General features: G+C 45.0%; 1 protein-coding gene across 6 annotated transcripts in view; it reads left to right on the top strand.

The window, feature by feature from the left end:
* Positions 1–787: 787 nt before the first annotated feature.
* LOC146191967 (putative 4-coumarate--CoA ligase 3) overlaps positions 788–15,358 on the top strand; it is a 64,187-nt gene continuing 49,616 nt past the window's right edge. For 4 of the 6 annotated variants that reach the window (XM_084602352.1, XM_084602355.1, XM_084602351.1 and 1 more), the window contains exon 1: positions 788–1,046. The gene's annotated coding sequence lies outside the window, so the exon portion shown is untranslated. Of the gene's footprint in view, positions 1,047–5,645; positions 5,695–15,358 lie in introns of all 6 variants that reach the window. The other 2 variants (XM_084602353.1, XM_084602354.1) reach the window with 2 other exon arrangements.

Below are 15,358 nucleotides of genomic sequence, written 5' to 3'. Positions count from 1 at the left end.
CATAGGTGACGCGTATTTCTACGTCACGTACTTTGGAATATTTTTATGACCTTACTCATTCTCTGTTTCCCGTGTGCCTGTCCTCGTAAATTATTTTCTGCAATTCGGTATTTTATATCGCGCTTAAATAGTGTTAGAAGAGGGGCCTTGACACTATTTTTGTTGCTTTATGTTCCACTGGGCACGTGGATTTTCGTACTTCTTGACCTCGTCGCCAGATATTCATAGAGACTGTCATTACGGCCGCTGTCCGGTCTGGTTTCGTGCGCGCGTCTCTGAAATTGTGTCTGTTTTGTACTAAGGACACGAAAATGCTTCCTCGGCTAGCCCCCCTAAATGTGCTGTTAAGAGATCCCGCTTTCGAACAAGAATGATTACACAGCTGACAGGAGATTTCTCTACGCTGCGACTATTTTCTCCTAATTTGTCGTGTTTTAATAACCAGCGATGTGACATTTTTTGTCTAGCATTCTCCTAACGATTATCTGAGCATTCAATACTGAACGTCATGGTTTTGAATTAGCATATTTTTTTTTTATTCGAATAACCCTCGCGTTTCCATTTTTTAATAACAGACAGATACAAAACCTGCACGCACTCACTATGAATGCATTTTTCAGCTGAGTTCACAGTTCAATTGGATTTTTACATCGATATTTTTTTTTAATGCGTCCACACAGTTTTTTCACATTAATATATACAACCGCCCTGCGTCATCGGCTCGCCACCTGCGTTTTTCCACTGGGTTGCTTTAATCCCAGGCCACCTGTTATCTGTCTGCGTTACTAAACCGGATGAGCTGCACATGACAAACTGACGTGCCCGCAGCGGATACAGCAACCGCTAGCCATTTGACGACAGCAGCTTTACAGCTAGTCTCGTAAACTTTGATGTTTTACTGCGCGAAATCTTACTATCATTTGTTTTGAAACAGTTAAAAACTCTACGACTCATCGGTGAGGAAGCACGCATTCTTAAACTGGCGCTTTGTTGGACTGCGGCAGCCTTTTCCAGCAGTTAAGGCCACTGCTACCACAGATCCGCAGGTACGCAGTTTTGAAACACTTTTTTAATTGTGACAAAAATGCTTTTCATTTGAAGGTGTCTTGAGCCTTGAGAATGTTGACTTGTTCGCAAGAAATTCGCCTCACCCTGCGTTCGTTTTTCCCCAGAAGAGGCCTGCACAGACAAATCTCCCATCAGACAAACTCGACGTATAATATTAGACGTCGTGGGTGGAGATTAGTTTAGGAGCAACATTTTGATTTGTTTGAGAAACTTTTACACAGCGACATCGTCGCTTAAAAGTCAATATAAATATTCTCAACCCTATCTAATACCGAAAATATCAATAGTTGACACTAAAAGCCATTGAAGATACAAATATTCTTTATACTTCGCTGAAGCAAATCACGAATGTAGAGCTCTAAGTTTATATGCAGGAAACTGATGTCGCGAGAAAAATGTATTGGTTGAAAATATATATAAGATCACAACGGCCTCATTGTTCATCATGCACAATCAAGTAATCACTGCCACGCTGCGAGCTCAAGAATAATTAGCTTCATTTGAGTAAATATGGATCAGAGGCAAAGGCAATATTCTTGACCAAGAGAACCTAAACCTATGTGCACATTATATGTCAGATCACTGGCAAGATAGGGTCACAGAGCATATTTCCTGGAGGCGAATTAAAAATAAACACAAATTGTGTAAAGTAAAGGAACAAGATCTTTAACAACAAAAGAAGCGAAAGATAGCCACATCAGAATCAGAACGACAAGACTTCTACGAGTGCCCTTAAGTCTGCTTATGTGCAGCAATACTAACGTAACGCATGTTCGACCATGCAAGCTGGTGAATTCGTTCAACAGTACGCTAGCAAACCTCTACCTCACTTTGTCTAATTGCGTATCTTTAGGGCGTATATTTGTTGGTTAAAGCAAGGAGCGGCACAGGTTGAGCTTTATGAAGACAACGAAGCTTGCCGCCGAACACCAGTGTGTGTTAAAGTTTAGCTTGATAGAGGCGACGATGCCTACTGCACAGCACGAGAGCCTGCGGTTATTTAAACGAGGAGTGAAAAGCTGCGAGTGCCTGGTCCGCGCAACCTGGTCTGTTCTTTTTGGCGCAGGTTGAAAACCCAGCGGCGACAGTATTTTTTTTTAAATCACTGTTTCCTTTCACACATCTAGTCTACAGGTTTGTGTAAGAGATCCCATTCATTACTCCTTCGCATCACTAATGAGCCACTAAATGTCATAACATATAAATTACCTAGTTTAAATAGGACTTTTCCGCAAGCTCCAGGCCTGTGTATAAAACGTTGCTTTGCAACGCCAACAAGAACGGATGAAAATGGGTATTTCGAAATTAACCTGAAGGCTGTGAGAGGTATATTTTTTCATATATCTTTGTAACATCGTGAACATTTCCTAGGAGGGTCATATTCCTTGCTTCTTTAAAAAAAATTTCACGCCTCTGGCCGTTGCGCAGAAGTAATATAACACAACGATTACAGAGGATCGCCAAAATGTGCTCAGGCCGGCTAGCTACCATTATCCCACTACACTAGACTGAGCTGCTCGGAAAGAGATGATGGAAACATTCCATGCTCTAATGATTAGGAAGGCGCTATAGATGGGATTTAAGAGCAGTCACGAGATTATTTCATCACATCTTTGAAGGGAACAAAATGCAGCGCCTTACGACAAGGATGGATAAAGTGCGCTACATTTTGTTCTCTTCAGTCATGTACGAATAAGCCCAAGCATTTACCCTACCGCATGTTTATTCTGTGATGTTTTCATTTTGTGTGATATTGAGGGAAATAAATGAGCAGTACTTGACGAGCATCGATATTTTCAGTTAATGTCATGAAATTGGATGCACATACGCCATCGATCGAAATCGCTGTAGCAAACTAGCCTCCAACTGGACCAGCAGGCAGATGCTAAATGAAAATCGAAACAGTTTGACGTCATCTGGAATGCCGCAAAGGAAATAGTTTACGCATAGTCGCTAAAAATTCACGTAGTTGCAATTTCATAATCCTTTTCAGCGAAGCTAGAGTTCGGCGATGCCCAGGGCTCTTCAGTACAACAAACTTCAAACGCTATCACTTATTAAGTGGTCAGAAATAATGGGTTCGCTCTAACTCTATCTACGCCTCGTTTTGCACATTTTCATTAATAGGTGGTTATCGCCTCCACTAGAAAAGAAACAAATTTGACGCAAGCATAGCAGAAGTAGGTGTAGTAACTGCGAATAAAATGAGTAGGAGAACGCAAAATGTTTAGCTCATACAAAACCGCAAAAAAAAAAAAAAAAAAAAAAAAAAACAGACGAGAACGTAACCTCGGAGGAGAAAAGAAGCAGACGGCTTAAAGTGTGGGCAGATACGAACTAAGGCTGCACCCATTCCCACTTAGAAAATGAGGAGATTGCAATAGCTAGCGCGCATGCCTGCGCGGAGCTTAAGGTGGGCCGGTAAAGGCCAAAATTGCGAACATAAATTTCAGCTGTGAAATTCGCATGACGGGAAGAATTCTGTGCGAGGACGAATGCTCGATGCGGCCAACCGAGTACCAGATAATTACCTGTACCAGTAAGAAGAACTTTCAAAGGACGCTGGAGCCTTCTTTTCCGTCCTGACACCTCTTCGCTACACTAGAAAATGTTGCACTGAGGTATTCTTTCATACCCTCTGGTGGCGCAAGTGTGCACTTCCCGCTTCCCAAGACACCTTCTTGAGCATAACCTCAACTCCGCCCTGTCTTGCCTATTCTGTGTCGCCGGTTATTTCTATGGATCTCTCTAGGAGCGCGAAAATTAGGCCAGTGTAACTGAAATCAGTGCGAGATATCACGTGACCATCTCTAGTTCAGGATAAGAGCTTCTTCGCGGAACTTGTTCCCCTGTCTCGACATGAATGATGCGCCGACTACGCTATCAATGCTCGGTTTGCTTCAGCGCAAGCGTCACGCCCAATGCGATCATTCAACGGATATAGGTCTCGGGTCAAACACCTCTCTCTAAGGACAGAGAAAGCTGCCGTGGCAGGCAGGTTGCCGAGACTGCATAAACAAATCGTCGGTGGCTTGGCTCGGCTCGGCTATGACAGGATATACGTAGCGAAAGCTAAGGCATAGCTCGGTTAGTCTTGCTTAGTCTTGATGGCACGTCCAGGTTAGTGTAGTTGCTTGGTTAGGTCTCTTCAGCTCGTCGCGTTCACCTGTTTTCCTTCCACGCAAAAGCTTAGCTTGTTTGCGCCGTTCCGACTCGCTTTCCATAGCTACAAACACAGTGGCGCCGACGAACCCTCCGCTTTTTATACAGGGTCGCTGCGCGTGGCAGCTGCTATCTCAACCTCCTACCTCCTCGGCTGCATGCCAAACGGCGCTGCGTACGGCTTCCCCTCGCGAGCTTCTCTGCCTGCTCTCTTTGTCTTCTTACGCTCATACTCTCTTTTTGCTTTTCGAGTACCAACGCAACGGCACGAGGCCAGATTACAAGAAGGGACTGACACAGCGCTGCGTCTAGTCCTTTCTTGTACTCTGGCCTCGTGCCGTTGCGCTGTCGCACTCGAAAACAATGTCTGACCACCGTGCCCATCAGTTATTGTTTTATAGCTTTGTTTTCTGCTGCTATGGACTATTATGTCATGCGTAGCGCACCTGTTGCTCCTCTCCGGTTTCCGCGCATGCGCACTTGTGTCGCCTGTCTTACACGCGGCGAAATGTTCCGGTCGTATGCGCACTAGATGCGAGGAGGTGGCTGCTAGCCAGCGGCGGTGAGAGCGGTGGAACCACGGTGGAAATGAGCGACATAGCGAAATCGCTTCAACTCAGCCAATGTAGCTTTCGCTACAAAACTAAGAACCCACATAACCTTCTGAGAAAAGCTTAAATAGCATGGAAGCGCGCCAAAATCGAAAAGTAAGCAGAGACTGCGGATACGGTCGATGGCTTGCGCCCGTGAAACTTGCTTCGAGAATATGATTGAACCACTGTACTTTTTTTCTCGTATGATGTTAGAGTGTTCCAAGAAAAAATGATTTAAAGCTCCAGTTCATAACAAAATGTTTCTATTAAGTATTGTCCGGCACTCAGGAGTAATTAGGAGACGTATTGAAAGCGAATGAGCTTTATTTATGCAGGTAAAAAGGAAACTCGCAAGCTTTCTGGGAGATTTTTTTCCGGATATAAAGATACAACGAATGGCGATTGATGGAAATTATGAAATACAAAATTATAAAACTATGAAATATAAAAGCTGCTGCTGCAGCCACCGCCGCCGTCGCAGCTTCCGCTGCCTCTGGCGCTGCCTCCGCCGTCACTAAATATCGTACGCGTGAAATACGTAGCATTGTCATTCATGAGCTGAGATGGGAAGCCAAAGTGGGTAAATGTTTTTAGTTGCTTATCCCAAATTATCTCAGAGTCCTACCCATTTCGAGAAATGATCAGTGATTACGAATGAGTATCGAATCCCTTTCTATGGTATGGTAGGGGCAGAGTAGAATCCTGCCCATTTCGAGATATGATCAGTGATTACTAACGAGTATCGAATCCATTTCACTGGTGTGGGATAGGGACCCATTACGTCGCAGGAAACGATTCACCATGGGCATCGGCTCTTTACAGGTTGCATGTGGCCCAGTGGTTTCACTTCCCTGGCTTCGTGGTCTGGCAAGTATGGCAGTTATGGACATGTGTCAAGACATCCTTTCTGATGCGGGGCCATGTCATGACGCGACAAAATTTGTCATATGTTTTTTTTTTTTTGCCATCGCTGTGTCCTTCGAGGAGTGTATCATGAAAGTATTCTAGAAAGTGCTTGCGGAGGCTCTTAGGAAGGACCGCACGAAATGCGGACTCGGCAATGTTTGTGCCGGCAGCAGGTTTATACCGCAGGAGCAAGCCATCTTCTGCTTCCATGCAGTCGTCGTAGTTTCCAATCGGCGCCCTGCTCCCTGTATAGTTGGCTCTGTTCAGGCTTTGGCGTATCTTGTTTGCACTGGCCGTCTGAGAGCTGAGCGTTCAGCCGCTGCTGACGAGACACCAATGTGTCCCAGGAGTCTGCAGCCGCTTTCACAGCGTGGACCACGATGTTTCACTCGCCATCACCAGGAAGTTGGAGCTCAGAAGAGTGCGTCAGCTACTTTGTTGAAAGTGCCTCATCCGTACTCCACGCTGTTATTTTACGTTTGGAGAGCGGCTGAGCAGCGGGCTAAGCGACCAGCTGTGTTTTGCAGCCTGAATAGTGAATTAAAATACTTCTGAAAATCTTTAGTGTAAAGACAACCTTTCCCTGTCAAATTATAGTTCATTTTCGGTCCTGTCAGGGTATGACAAACAGACACAAATACGCAGTTTGCCTTGATGCTCTTGGAGAAATAACGCAGAATTTCGTACTCATTTGCAGCAGTTTGCAATGCGAAGGGCCGGTTATTATCTGGGAGCCGCAGGCGTGCGGTATCCGCGACCACTTCAGACAGCGAACGGAATGATCTCTGCTCTGCGTCTGTCCATTAACAACAGGCACCTTTCCGAAGAAGTTGATAGAGTGGCCGCGCTAGGTCGGCGCTGTTAGGAATGAAGTGGGGTTATAATATCACCATGCCCAGGAAACGCTGAAGACTTGATGTGGGTTGGTGGTGGGAGCTGGCGGATCGCTTGGAGTTTCTGTTCATTCGAGCGAACTGTGCCCTGCTCCAGATTAATCAAAGAGTACTGAATCTGCTTGTCACCAACTGAACCTTGCTGGGGTTAATGGGGAGGCTCGTATCTGCCATTCATTGAAGGATTTTGGCTAGTTGAAGGAGATGGTCGTCTAGGCTTTCTGAGAGCATTGCTACGTCATTCATGTAAGCAGTTAAATTTCACTTAAATTAAAAGCAGAATATCTATTACATGCTGATAAGCACCCGGTGAAAGGAACAGCCCGAAAGGTAATCGCACAAATTCCAACAGCCCCTGATAGCAAGTGAAAGCAGTTTTCTGAATGTCACAGCGGTCAATCGGGATTTGCAGAAACGCCCTACTACAGTCTAGAGTTGTAAAAGTTAGCTGACCCAAGCGTGTACATGACAGAGTCGACTGACAGAAATAGATACGAGTCTCGCACTGTCACAGCATTCAGACATCGATAATAACACACAAGCGTGCAGTGCCATATTTTTAGGCGCAAAAAACAGCGGGAAACGCTTAAGGGTTTTTTGAGGGTCTCGCAACAGCAGCTATCGTTTCGTCGAGAGCACCACCGATACAAGCCCGCTTGTGCAGGCTCGAGGGTCTCATGTTGAGTCTGATCGGACAGTCACAGCCGGTGTCATTCTTGTGAGTTAGCACGTTGGCGTTTCCCCGGAGCCTCCGTGAACATTGCTTCAAATGGCCTGAGTGATGCCTTGAATCTTCATTTTTCCGCTGTTAACCCCCTGAAGGACTTCAAAACAGTGCGAATACCGCTTCCTGCGACATTGGTCGAATGACCGGGTGTGGGAAGTAACTGTGGCAGCGGCTCAGAGACCTCAGTGGTGAACGGAAATGCTTTTGTACCGGTGCCATACACGTAGCTGCCCTTAAAGATCCATCCCGATTCCTGTCTTGGACATCAAGTTACCGCCCAGTATCCCTGGCAAGGAATCCCCAGGAAGGTGTAGGAAACGTTGTCTAATCTTTCGCCCCTATTATTAAAACTATTCGGCAGGCTGCTGAGGTTGCAGGTACTACGTGAGTTGACGCCATGAGACAGGGTTTACACTCCGTAACTTGACATGTTTTGTCTCGCAGGCATTTTTACCTGGTCGCCGAAAACTGGCACAGTAGATCCTGTATCTTTGTAATCGTATTTATTAGCGCCGCCGTTATATTGAAGCAAAATAACCAACTTACCCAAAAGCCCGTTTTACAAAAGCAATCAATGTGGTTTACTGGGGAGGTTTGTGCCATGCAAATCTCACTGGAAGTAGGCATATACTGAACTAAAATCCGGAGCTTCCGAACTGCCACGACAGCTATACATGAAACAAAGAATGTATGGTATGATGCCACTAGCTGCCCTAAGCTAAGTCACCACTCTATCAGTGCTGATGTACATGATATGGAGATTGTCCAAAGTTCATGAAATACAGAATAAAATCTTGTCAGAAGAACGAGAAGGAAACATTGACGGGATCAGATAATGTATTTTTGCTTTTGGGACTCATAACTCTTTGACTATCCCCGGGGGAAATATCTCTCATAAATAACCGTTTATAAGGAGGGCGGAAGAAAAGTAGTAAGAAAATACTAAAAGGAGCATGAAAAGATTTATTTCGGGAAATGGGAGTTGTTGTTGCTTCAAAAAACGAAACCTGCAGTGTAAATGTCTTCGATGCGTAAGATCGCAGTTAGAAAGAATTCTCTAATGAATCAACAGCTTGCTCCCCAGCAAAGATGACGCACGCGACACCGCATCAGACTGGGGATGAAAAGTAGGCTAAGCGCATCCAAGAAATTTTCACATCTTAGGCTTAGCGCCCAAAACATGCAAGAAATTTTTCAATCAGTGTTATAAATGCATGGAGCTACAATGATGTATTTATTCAGCACAAGGCAACAGTGAACATCATATCACAGAGTATCAGAGGATGAAATGGTATATAAAAATCACATTATTTTTAAACACTACAAAGCCTATGGGAGTGCCTGATACGAGGACGACCCATCGACACATATGTAGACGCTTCTTACGGCAACATTTTTGCCTATCGCATGGCGGTAGGCGGTCGGTAAACGTAGACGAGACCTTTTAAGCAAGTGTGGGACAAGGTATGCTACGTTATTTCAGAGGCAATCTGTATTTAAAACGCCGCTAAAAATATGTTTTGAAGCTGTGCATAACGCTGAGAGGTTTTATATCCGCTAGGTGTTTCTCCAAACTGACGAAGCTTCTCTTTTAGCCTGATATGCACATATGCACCCAATTTGCTTGCTAACTCAAGTCATGCAAGGTGTGTAGCCTAGGCAATACTACAATCAAAAAGCGCTTCTCTAAACTGGTGACACGGAAGTGAAAGGGAACGGCCCACTGCGACAAGCGGACGGAGCCGGTGTCCGGCATTGTTACTTGCGTCAACAGGGGGGTATTTTGGTCGCCTGCTACTACGCTTTGTTTTTGTATGGTATGTGTATGGACCTGGTATCATCTGTAGAACGCCAAAAAATTTTGAAGTGCTTACCCGCGGCGTTGTTTCTGGATATAAAGTGTGCATATGACAACGTCACTCATCAGGCCATCTTGGACGCTCTGGAAGCTGCCGAGCTCGGCGGTCGTGTTTTTTGCTGGATACGCAGTTATTTATCCAACAGATCTCACTTTATGCAGACTGAGAATAGCCCAATATCATCTCATTTCGCTTCCCGTGGAGTCCCACAGGGTGGAGTACTAAGCGCAACACTCTTCAATCTTACTCTTGTCGGGCTTGTTGGCCTAATAGCACAGTTGGCGCAACTTTCAATATATGCGGACGACATCTGTATCTGGGCATCAGGAGTTACGCGCCCACAGGTTAGAGCGAGGCTTCAAAAGGCGGCAAATATAGTTGCGTCCTACCTCCACCTGCAAGGTCGGCCGATATCAACTGAAAAGTGTTCGCTAGTAGCATTTACACGCAAGAACATGTCACCTTACACCGTACGCATTCATGGTAAAGCGATACCCTACGAAAGCAGCCATCGCTTTCTGGGAGTGATAATCGACAGAAATCTTTCGTGGACTCCCCATATTTCATTCATGAAAAAGGAGCTGACAGCAATTACTCACATACTTGCCTTTATTCGGGGAAAGTCATGGGGAGCGTACGTGCGGTCGATGCTCCAGCTGTGCTATGCATTATGTATAGGATTTCTTCGGTACAGCTTACCTGCACTTGGAAATGTCAGGAAAACCAACTTAGGAATTCTACAGAGCGTTTAAGCTCAAGCTCTGCGAACCTGCCTGGGATTGCCGAAATGTGTCTCCACGGCTGCTACTATTTTGATTGCTCAAAAGCATCCGATATCTACCTACCTAGCAGTTGACGCCCCCAGGGCACAATTTCGACACATCACCCGGGTTCCCTGTCATCATTTGGCCAGTCTTTCTATTACCACGCCGCGTACATCGTTTACAGAGATCATTGATGCACATCGCTCTAGTCTGCCGTCCCAGTTTACACCCGCATCTAGACCGTCATCTCCACTGTGGAGCCTACATCAACCACACGTGCTTCTTTCAATACCCGGCATCAGGATGAAGGTCGAGCTATCGCCGAGAGAACTAAAACAAATCACTCTTGAATACTTCCATGAGTACCATGCAAATCGTATGCACGTCTACACCGACGGTTCAGTGAATGCCGTGAGTTCTTCAGACTCCATGATCATGCCCGCAATTACTATAGAAATAAAAGTTAGGACAATTCACCGCACTTCTTCAACAGCCGCAGAACTAACCGCTCTACGTGTCGCTATTAGGCATATCAGTCAGCAAAGCCCTCAACGATGGTCTATTTTTACAGATTCAAAAGCAGCTCTGCAAGCCTTAAAAGCGGCTCTTCGCCGTGGAGCCCCTAAGCAACTCGCCGCGGAAATACGACAGCTTCATCACTATGCCATAAATGGAGGACATGACATCATCTACCAATGGCTTCCAGGACACAGCGGCATAGCGGGCAATCTCCGGGCGGACGAGGTCGCACGAACAGCCCACCAAGACGGCGATTGTGTGTTGACTTCATTTTCCCGGGCAGACGCAGCGGGCAGGCTTCGCGCACTTGCGCGGGAACAAACGCTTTCCTTGTGGAATTCTGAGCAGTTCGCGAACTGCCGCTTAAAATCCCTGGACCCTGACCTGAAGCTCCGGCTTCCACCTGGCCTACCCCGATGTGAAGAAACTGCTGTGCCGCCTGTGGGTTGGTGTAGCATTTAAAAACTCTCATTCTTTTGGGATAGGTATGGCAAATAGCCATACATGCACCAACTGCGGGTGCGATGAGACTATAGCCCGCATTCTTTGTGAGTGTCCCATATACAGCGAGGAAACACAGTGCCTATGCCGTGCGCTGGAGTGTCTAGATGGACGCCCACTAACTGAAATTAAGATCCTAGGTCCCTGGGCACGGCGATCACCTGCGGTGAAGGCCTCCCAAGGCACTGCTCCGCTTTATGAAAAGCACAGGACTGATCGAAAGGCTATGATTTTTTATGTTACGTGATATGACTGTGACGTGATGTGATGTGACATGTCTTTGATGTGACTGTACTCTCATCACCCATCCGTCTCTCACCCACAACTTTTATACCCACATACCCCTCTCCCCCAGTGCAAGGTAGCAAACCAGTTCCTTTACAGGTTAACCTCCCTGCCTTTCCTCCTCATCTTCCTCCTCCTCCTTGTGTATGGTGCTGTGTGAAGACTGCGTTTTGCTTAAAGGTTTGCAGCATTGGAGCTGTAGTATCCAAGAGGGAATAAAGCCTACGCGGCAGGACGTCGGCCATCACGAGAAGATGCCGCGATTGCGAAAAGCAACCAGCAGATAGCTAGTTCTTCAGGGGTATGCTGGTCTTTAAAATGAACATTTATCGAGAAAATTTGAAAATTCATTGGAATGAATATGCCACAGTATACTTTGTCACGCTTTTTGTTGAAGACATTTGCTAACCTTTTACGATTTGCAGTGTTGATAGGTGCCGTAAAAGAACGAAAAATTTTGTTTCTTGCTTGCATGCGTTTCTACGTGCCTAATACTACGCCCCCCCCCCCCCCCCCTTACTGAGGTGTTTTAAAGATACCACGCCTCTGTAATTAGGTTTCATAGTTTCACAATATGTTCTCAGATACTCGTAGTTACTCTGCACCGAAATATGTCATCAAAGGCATATTGTGAAATCACAGAACGGCTTTAAAATCTTTTTGGTTCCACCAACTCTTTTCAACACCTGCAGAGGAAGCAGTTTAGGTTCCCTTGAAATCTGGTTAGCCAATAGTAGCTTTCAATTTCTCAAGAAAACGTTTTTCGCAAAGTTATCCGCAGGCTGTGTAGCTAGGCTGGCAGGAATTGGGTGGGCGTTCATGGTCCCGTCGTCGTCGATTGCGGCGTCTAGATTGCGTTCGGTCACAAGATTAAAAAAGAAAATCGTGTATATCCCGTACCACAAATTAGAAATGGTCCTGTACCACCTTTTGAACAAATTGTAGTGACGCATTCGAACAGGTGCAGTTTTGGACGCCACCGTATACTATATAGTCCACAACATATTTTCACTGACGCATATTTTGTGATATCGGTATCTAAGAGCTATTGTCTTGCATCGTCTTCGTCGCTAGCCTTTTTAGCGTCATGGATTGCTATTGCAATCACTTCATATTTAAGGCTCTTACAAAACGAGCATTGTATTGAGCACAGTACCATCGCTCCTGGCTCCGTAGCAGGTTAGCACAAGCGTTCGCTAGTCGATATGCTGCGCTCTATCTAATTGCGTCTAGGCTATCATGGGAATTGCAGCACATCCTGTTGTGATTAAAGTTATCATCGACATCTCTGTAAAACTGCCGCAGTAGGTACGCCTTTCTCCAGCGCACTTTGTCTATGTAGGTCTGTGCCCTTCCCTTTATATACCCTCCCCATCCCTCCTATTCAGGAGAAGTGGGCTCCCCTAACAAATCAAACGTTTACGAGCTTCCCCAAACGCTTGCTCACATTCGCAGCCTTTATGGATGCTGCTGCGCCTTCTCGCGTGCGATCGGTAATACTTTGGAGTAGGCAGAAAACAAACAGAGCCCAAATCTCTGTCGTCTACTGTACTTGACCTAAGCATAAATCTATTCGCTTTTACTGCAAACGCATTTAGATACTTTTTACTCAGTGTATCGGTGCTATGAAATGATTAAAGAGGTGAAATGGGTATGTCCCGTGGTACTGCCAGCGTAAAAAGAGACAATTTTCCAGACGAATTTGATTTATCTAATTTCTTGTACTGCAGATAGCTTCAACCATCTCATACGTCTATTCACAGTAGCAGAAGTAAGCCTTTAGTACAAGATTGCCCACTATGACGCTGTTTAGATGCGGAGATTGAGAGTGGGGCAACACATGCGCTTTCGGAACGACGCTTTTCAGATTCTCCTACCTTCGGTTTCGCTTATATGTTGCTGTAACAAAGCAGTAGCAACAGTAGCAGCCGGAGTAACTGCAAGGTCGTTGAAACTAGAACCAGTAGGTTGCTGATAACTCTGAGAGGAGGAGGTTATCACGACGGCGAAGGCACATGAAATGTGTGGTGATCACACCAGCAGCTATGCAGAGGATAGTTACCCATGGCAATATGGCGGTGTAAGGAGAGCGGTGGAGTGCCTACACTTATGTGTCTAACGTCTTACCCCTTCTACACTGGTAGCGATAAAGAATGCGTTTCTGGTGACGGTAAAACAACTCTTAATGAAATGGTGTTTACCAGAGAAACCAAGCGGAGGGTGGTTACACCGAAAGACTTTAGAGGAATGCTAAGGTTAAAGCATGGTGAGGCGAGAGGTGAGGCATTCCATCCCGCTATCGAGGAAAGTTCTTTACAAGATAAACACCAAGGGAAGATGCAGCGAGAGCTAAGGAATGTAGGGTTCAAGCTTCGTGTGCTTTGGCTGCTTCAAACCCAACAGCACGCGGAGTGGTCCCGCGGCGATGCCCCTAAGTACTGGGACTGGCTGAATGGAGAACAGATGTCGAAAAGGATAAGAAAATCTTATTGAAAAGAGCAGGTTAGAGTGGTTTATGTACCTGTAAGGTGTTTGCAGCATGAACTGCGCTGAGGGAGGACATGGCAAGAGCGGACAGATGCGTGAGAAGAAAATGGTGCCTAATTAAGAAACCACAGAGTTATTGCTGCGTAAGGAGGAGGAAATATTATCCCAAATAGCAGTGCTAGCCAAGAACGAGCATAAGTGGAGAGACTAAAAATAATAAGAAAATCTTTACTATTGAAAAGAGCAGGTTAGAGTGGTTTATGTACCTGTAAGCTTTTTGCAGCATGATTTGTACTGAGGGCTTTTTTCCATATACTTAGGAGGGCATGGCAAGAGCGGACAGATGCGTGAGAAGAAAATGGTGCCTAATTAAGAAACCTCAGAGTTATTGCTGCGCAACGAGGCGGAAACATCGTCCCAAATAGCAGTGCTACCCAAGAACGAGCATACGTGGAGAGACTAAAAATAAAATTATTGTTGTATATATGCAGATATTTAAGATTGTCATATATCTAAATTCAATATATTAGGAAAATAAAAGACAAACTCTTGCATGGTCTCCCCTTGCACTGCGACAACCATCCGACTGATTGTTTTATGTTACGAACACATTAGAATTTGCAGCAGTATTCCAAGGAAGCACATTAGACTTTATGTTGAGAATATGTATTTTATTTTTCTGATATTTTCAAGCTTACACATATTTACCTGATATTAAATGCCCATTGAACCTGTGAATTGGTTTAGAATGCTCACAAGTGTCTGATTATCTTTCTTAAGAAAAAATATATATACAGATGTTGAGTTTGTTACTATAAATAAACATATTACGTCATTTGCCTTTTATTACTCGATGATACCACAAATGCAGGGCTCACTGTTGAGAGATTCATAAGAAAAACTGAAATTTCAGCCGCTGAAAGCAGAGAGAGAGAGAGATTCTTTAATGGAAAAAAAGAGAATTTTGTCGGCGTTTAGATTTCGCCGGCATACTACTCTGTGTAGGAAGGGAAATTCGGGAGGGAAAGATTAAAAAAGAAAGCAGACTATTCTGTCTTAGTTCATTATTCGCACCTACTTTGACATATTGTAACAACATTGAGATGGCCCCCTACGCAAACAAGAATCCGGAGATGATTCGGCGCGATTTCTGCTGCCTTTCTGTCCGCGGAAAAACTGCATATAATTTCTGACGTTTCAAATAGCAGGCGCAGAAAAACAGACCACTGCACGAATAGAAAAATGCACACACATGCTTTTTTTATTTCCTCTCCTGTCATTTAGAAAGACCACTTCATTAAACAAATTCTTACCTCGAATGATTACTTGATATGTGATTATATTTAGCTAGATACCGACTCAAATGTAACATACGACAGCTTTTTTGCAGCTATTAAATTGTGTTACCTTAATTGTTATCAATTCAAGGAGTCAAGCTGCGTTCTGAAATGTGACAGATACAATTCGCATGCAATAAGCGAGCGTGTTTAAGCTTTCTTGCTCACCAGATAAAGTGTTAACCCTGCCACAAGTTGCAGTAACTACCTTGTTCTGGGCTCCATAGAACGGGACGTATACAAGTGCTGTTAGCCGC

The sequence above is a fragment of the Amblyomma maculatum genome, chromosome 4 (assembly GCF_055883805.1).
Source record: "Amblyomma maculatum isolate TAMU_Amacu chromosome 4, ASM5588380v1, whole genome shotgun sequence".
Taxonomy (NCBI): Eukaryota; Metazoa; Arthropoda; class Arachnida; order Ixodida; family Ixodidae; genus Amblyomma; species Amblyomma maculatum.
This window is presented reverse-complemented; position numbering and strand designations above follow the sequence as displayed.